Here is a 5,711-nt window from a genome sequence, read left to right as displayed (position 1 = left end):
CAGACAGCATTTTCGCCTTGTCACTACCCTGAAGAGGGAGCTCCCAACCTTGAGAAATTGGCACTTCTCATAGAGAAAGTTCTCAGCAGTGGTCAGCCCTAAGTATTCTGCTGGGTTCACACTACCTGCAGTGCTGCGATTTCTTCCCCTCTCTCCTCCTGGGATGGTGAAATCTTGTATCTATGCCTATAGGCACGACAAGGGAACCATGAAGAACTTGTGTCTTGTCCCAGGGTTTGAGCTGTCACTGCATGATTCTCCTTTGGACAGGGAGCATTGCAATTTGCATGGAGGATCAGCTTCATATGACTTATGATCTCCAAGGACTGTGATGTCTATGTTCTGCTGATGGTTGGAACTGGAGATTCTCAATTTCTTCCCTGTGCAGCCTCCTCCTGCGTCCTGTATTCTGCAGTTACAAAAGAGGCTTATAATTATTTCAAGCTGAAATGTCCTTAATTTATTTTATCTATGCCAAGACTTAGCTATATGATTGTATTGATTTTAAATTTTTCTGGAATTGTAAGAACCTTGACATTGCCTTTCCTCTTCCAGAGAGTGCACTGTTCAATTATCCAGCCCAAATGGGCTTATTTAAGAGCCAAGAGCAGACAGAAGACCAGGGGTTAAGTGGTTAGTCTATTCGGTGTTGAATGGGCCAGATCTACCCCTTCTTGATTATGTCATGTTTTGTACAGTAAGGCCCATCCTGTTGTTCCAAGAATGAAGGCTGGAGTTAGGGAAAACAATGTGTTGCTTGCTGCAATCCACACCAAGATGCTCTTCACATGCTCACAGCTAAAGGTCTATGGATCACTCTTCATGGTGTTTAACTAGGAAGATAGGATGGAGTCTGGCCTTCTCCTTTAGAAACAGGTCTGAGTCAGAGGCTGAGACACTTAAGGCTGACACAACTGTCCTACCATGTGTTTCAGACAAAATATGGGGGTGGAAATTGGAAATGTTTTTATAGGGTGCACTTCCACAAGGATGGCCACAGGGCACAGTGTCTGATTTTCGTTGTGATCTTCTCCATAGGTGCCTGCGAGCATGTAGACCACAAGCCTGAAATGTGGGGCCTATGATCATTTGTCCTACCATTCAAGTAGTCAGGAAGGGCTTACCCAGAAGGGTGGGAATTCTGCAAGGATCAAAGCCCTATTGCCTAGTGCCAGATACTGCTGAAGGCCTTTGCTTCCTCCAACTGAAGACACGCTTGAATACTTGGCACACATTCCAAGAAGGAAATAGGGCTGCTTATCCTGTTTACTTCAGAGTGCACCAAACTTGGAAGAATGAGGTTGCCCATGGATGCTCATTAGCTTCTTTTCATGGTATAAGTATTCTTGTATCTGCTTTGTAGTTAATGTTGTTTTCCTGTCAGTACAGTAGATATGCTAAAGCCACAGACCCTGAGGATGATGTTGGTTCTGTAAGGCCTGGATTTCCACTTTCAGTCACACTCTAGGAGGGTTAGGGGGACTGAATTGTGGCCTTGTGATGAATCATTTCCGCGATCATGTGTTTCGCCGCCCTCCCCTTTGCTTTTTGTGGATGTCTGCAGTTTCTCCCTAAGAGTGTGCTGAGGTCCTTGATCACCTGATCATGTGGCAAGGAGCTGTTTGTTCCTTGCTCTGTGGTCCCATAGGACTGTGTCCTTCCCCACTTGTCACCACCTGATCTGAGATCTGCATCTGCGTGGGATCATGAGATCATTCCAGAAAACAGACTTTTGCCTTCCTGATCTAGGAAGTCTCAGTTAGGAGAAACTCACAGCCTGAAGGTCTGTTCCAGATGTTGCAGCATCTTCTGGCTCTAGGAGAACTTGGGACCCATCTGAGTAGGTGTCAGGTATCCTTCTCACAGTGGTTGGGATGCACATGCAAAGTGTGAAGGCCTGGGCTTCTCATGACTTAAACTTGAACATGTCACTTAAGGTGTCAGAATAATCTGAAAATATACATGAACAGATGAGCATAGGCTTAATACTTACAAAGAAGACACAATTTCAGAAGAAAAAGCCTAAATGTCTTCAGTTTAAAAAAGTGAAGAGTGTTGCTCTGTGTATTAAAATGTTTTGAGAAGGAGCAACGTATAACACATTCCACTGCCTTAAACCACTTTACATTGTAGTGAATTTAAATTGGTGCCGATCTGCAGAGGGAATGATCTGCTCTCTCACAGGAGAACATTTCTTCACTCTGGGCTTACTGTGCTGTCATTGTAAAGAAACTCCTACTTAAGGGGAAGTTGTTTGGTTTCAGAAATGTGGGTGTTTCATAGTGAATGACTTCATGGTATTGGTGGGAAGGAATAATGACAGTGTGGGGCTCCATTTTTAAGTCTGTATCCCAACCCAGGAACCCGCAGGTACTAGGTTTTGTGGTTCTAGCTAAGAAATTTCAAAGATACCTTAAAGAAGCCATTTCAATACATACAGGATCTGTGAGATGACAATAACTTCAAGGAAAAGGTGCCAGGAACTTCATTCTAGCCAGGTTTTGGGGTGCATGTGGTATTGCAGTGACTCAATTTATAATATGTCCTGTGAAAGAACCATTGGTCAAGAAACTCACGATCAACAGGAAGGAAAATATTTTACAATAGTTGAGAAACATCATAGAAACTGTAAACGCTCTATGGCCTTCCCTGTTCTCTTCCCTCATCTGTTATAGAGCTTTGCACCCCAGTGGTGGCAATAGTCAATAGCAAGGATGTGTTGCCCATGGGAAAGGAGACTTGAGTTTGAGCTGGGGTCAGTGGGATCCCAGCAGGAATGGGAACATTGTCAGGAGCAGGCCTTGCCCTGTGTGTGTAGGATATGATACTCTGAGTATGCTGGGAATTGTGATGATATTTCTTGCACCTTGATTGGTTTCACTCATCTATATCCCACACAGATGATCCTTCTGTGCAGGGCAAACCTGGGCAGATCATGAGCCTGCCTCTAACGTGCAGTGCAAAACAATTGTGCAGCCATAGGTGCCCATGCCACTGTGCTGTCCACTGCCAAGGAAAAGGCAAGAGCTATGTATGAGACATATGTGTTGAGTCATCCAGTACCTACTCTGATGGGGAGAGAGGTAACACACTAATAGGAGGTGAAGTTTATCAAACAAGGGGTGGTGGACAATCTCTTTCATTTACTCTTATCAAAACTTTAGAACAACAATTACCAACCAGTAGGTGAAAACCAAGTTCATTCTCAGAGGCACCTTCCCAAGGACATAGCACAGTGTCTGAATGGACAGATGTACTGCAGATTCTCCAGGCATTTAATCACATATGTCCTTGTCTCCTGGGTATGTCAATTTCTTGGGATCCAGGTAATCCTTCCTGTAATTAAACATCAACATCATGTTAGACCTTCTTACTGTCACTCTGGGACAAAATCAGGAATCAAAGAATATTTTGAGCAAGTTTTTAATGGATGCACAGAGGAGTAGTGTGAGAACACTCCATAAGCTGAAGTATTCTAGCCACTCCATAGGGATTCCCTTCTCACACTTCTTTGCATTCCTGAAAACTGGGATAGAGAGCTGGCCAAATAGCTCAGCAGATTAAAGTGCCTTCAAGCGGGAACAGGGACTGGGGATTTTATCCCCGGGCTTGTTGTGCCGGCCCCATCCCCAGGACATGCTGAAACGGCAATTGAGACTGGGCATGGTGGCAAGCGCCTGTAATCCCAGCACTTAGGAGGCTGTAAGTGGCAGATCACTATGAGGCTGATCTAGTAGTGAGACCCTGACCACACTGTAGACCCTTCCCTATAGTACAGAAGAAAAAAAAAAGAAAGAAAGAAATGGGGATAGAATGTTCTGCAAATATGCTTGGATCTCTGGTAAGAGCTATTGTGCAAAGTGTATCATCCTCTACTCTGGCACTGTGGTCATGACAGAGGGTACAGCAGTGCTGAGGCATAACAGGAATGGAAAGAAGGTGCAGGATTTCTAAAATTGGCCTGATGAATCATTTGATGAAATGGACAGTACACGTGCTGATGGCCAGTATATGCAGCAGAACATAAGGACAGGTTGCTCCAATAGCGACAGAATCCTCAAACCGCCTGAAGGCCAGGATGAAGGTGTGTGGAAGTATGAGCACCTCGGGCAGTTCTGCCTTGTGCTAAATGGACTTGCTGTTAAACTTCAGAGTGAATGCCATCCAGATACCTGTACACAAATGACAGCAACTGAGCAATGGGTTTTTCTTTGTGCCGCTCATAAAACTCAAGAGACTGCCCTGCCATCAACTATACCAGACTACATTATTGGTGGTGCTGCCTGCCACCAATAGCAACAAATATTTCCCAGGAGGGTTAGCATAAAAGAATCATCTGTAGGGGCTAGGGAGATGGCTCAGTGTAATAAGCTCTTCCCTGGCAAGCGAAAAGGCCTGAGTTCAATAAAAAAAAAAAAATCAACTGTAACAAAACTAGGATTTGTGTGCCATAGGATTTACAGAATATTTTCACATGCTTATTTTCATCACTGGCAGATATTTGATGAATATGAAAATGAAACATTTCTATGTCATTGGTTTACTAAATGTTTTTTTTTCGCGATAATTTGAGAGACAAATAGCATGCGACAGTTTCAAATCAAATTGGTAGGACAGTTATAATAATTATCACATTGCATACTCTATTCCTGGTGGTTATTAGCTGTACAAGATGCACACATGATATCCTATTTATAAATACCATTAGAGTATGTGGGAGAGCTTCCTGCTACCCTGTGCCGGTGGGACCTACTACTGGTCACAGCCCAGGTGCAGCATGGGTGAAACCCTCTTCTACCCTTTGGGATGCCCCCAACACTCCGCAGCACCTCCCCCACACCGCCCACCAAGTAGGAATTTCTGCCATGTGCTGGGAACCCCCAGAACCAGTCCTAGAGCAGGCCCGATCTGCATCTGAACTTTAGTATGTGCTAAGGTTAGAACTACAACGAAGATCTACAACAAAGGTCAGAAGGCAGTGCTACACAAAATGACGAGAAGAAACAAAATGCAACCTCAGAACCGGACCCCACCCATAACAAGTGCAGAGGACACAAACACAGAACAAATTGGGAATCACACAGCTGAAAGCAATGAATAAATGGCTTCTGAAATAAAAAAGCTGCAGAAAGGTATAGAGGAACTCAGATTGGAAATGAAAAAGAAACCCTGAATTAATAACATCTGCAGTAAAGAATCAAATGCAGACACATATGGAGGAAACCCAATGCCCACTCAGAACAAGTGAGGAGGACACTAGTTCGGCTCAAATGCATGAATTAAGTGTCAATAGTAAATAAGCAACAGCAGAAAGATATAGAGGAACTCAGACTGCAATTCTTTTCTGAAATAAATACAGAATTCTTAGAGCTCATAGCATCTGAAGTAAAGAAGCAACTACAGACACACAGGGAGGAAACTCAAGCTGAAAAAAACACTGCAGTAAAAGAATTTATAAGTGATTCTAAAGAAGACATCAATAAAAAGATAGAGATTAGAAAAATGACAGATTCCTTGAATGAGCAATACAGGAAAGAAATAGATAGCATGAAGCAGAATCAAAGAGATATAGAGGAAATTAAAATCTCAATCACAAGCTTGCAAAACCGTTTAAGTGAAAGTGAAGACAGAGTTTCAGATCTTGAAGAACCTAGTGCAGCTAGTGAAAAGGTAAGAAAGGATCTTTAAAAAAAAAAGGAGGATACAGGAAA

The 5,711-nt window shown here is 43.2% G+C and overlaps 1 pseudogene; it reads left to right on the top strand.

Annotated features, from left to right (window-relative positions):
- Nucleotides 1–3,966: 3,966 nt before the first annotated feature.
- Nucleotides 3,967–4,549, top strand: LOC101564342 (annotated as a pseudogene).
- The last annotated feature ends 1,162 nt before the right edge of the window (nt 4,550–5,711 follow it).

The sequence above is a fragment of the Octodon degus genome, unplaced genomic scaffold (genome assembly GCF_000260255.1).
Source record: "Octodon degus isolate 3935 unplaced genomic scaffold, OctDeg1.0 scaffold00079, whole genome shotgun sequence".
In the NCBI taxonomy this organism is placed as follows: domain Eukaryota; kingdom Metazoa; phylum Chordata; class Mammalia; order Rodentia; family Octodontidae; genus Octodon; species Octodon degus.
Note: the sequence above shows the minus strand (reverse complement) of the source record. Positions and strands in the feature narration are given on the sequence as shown.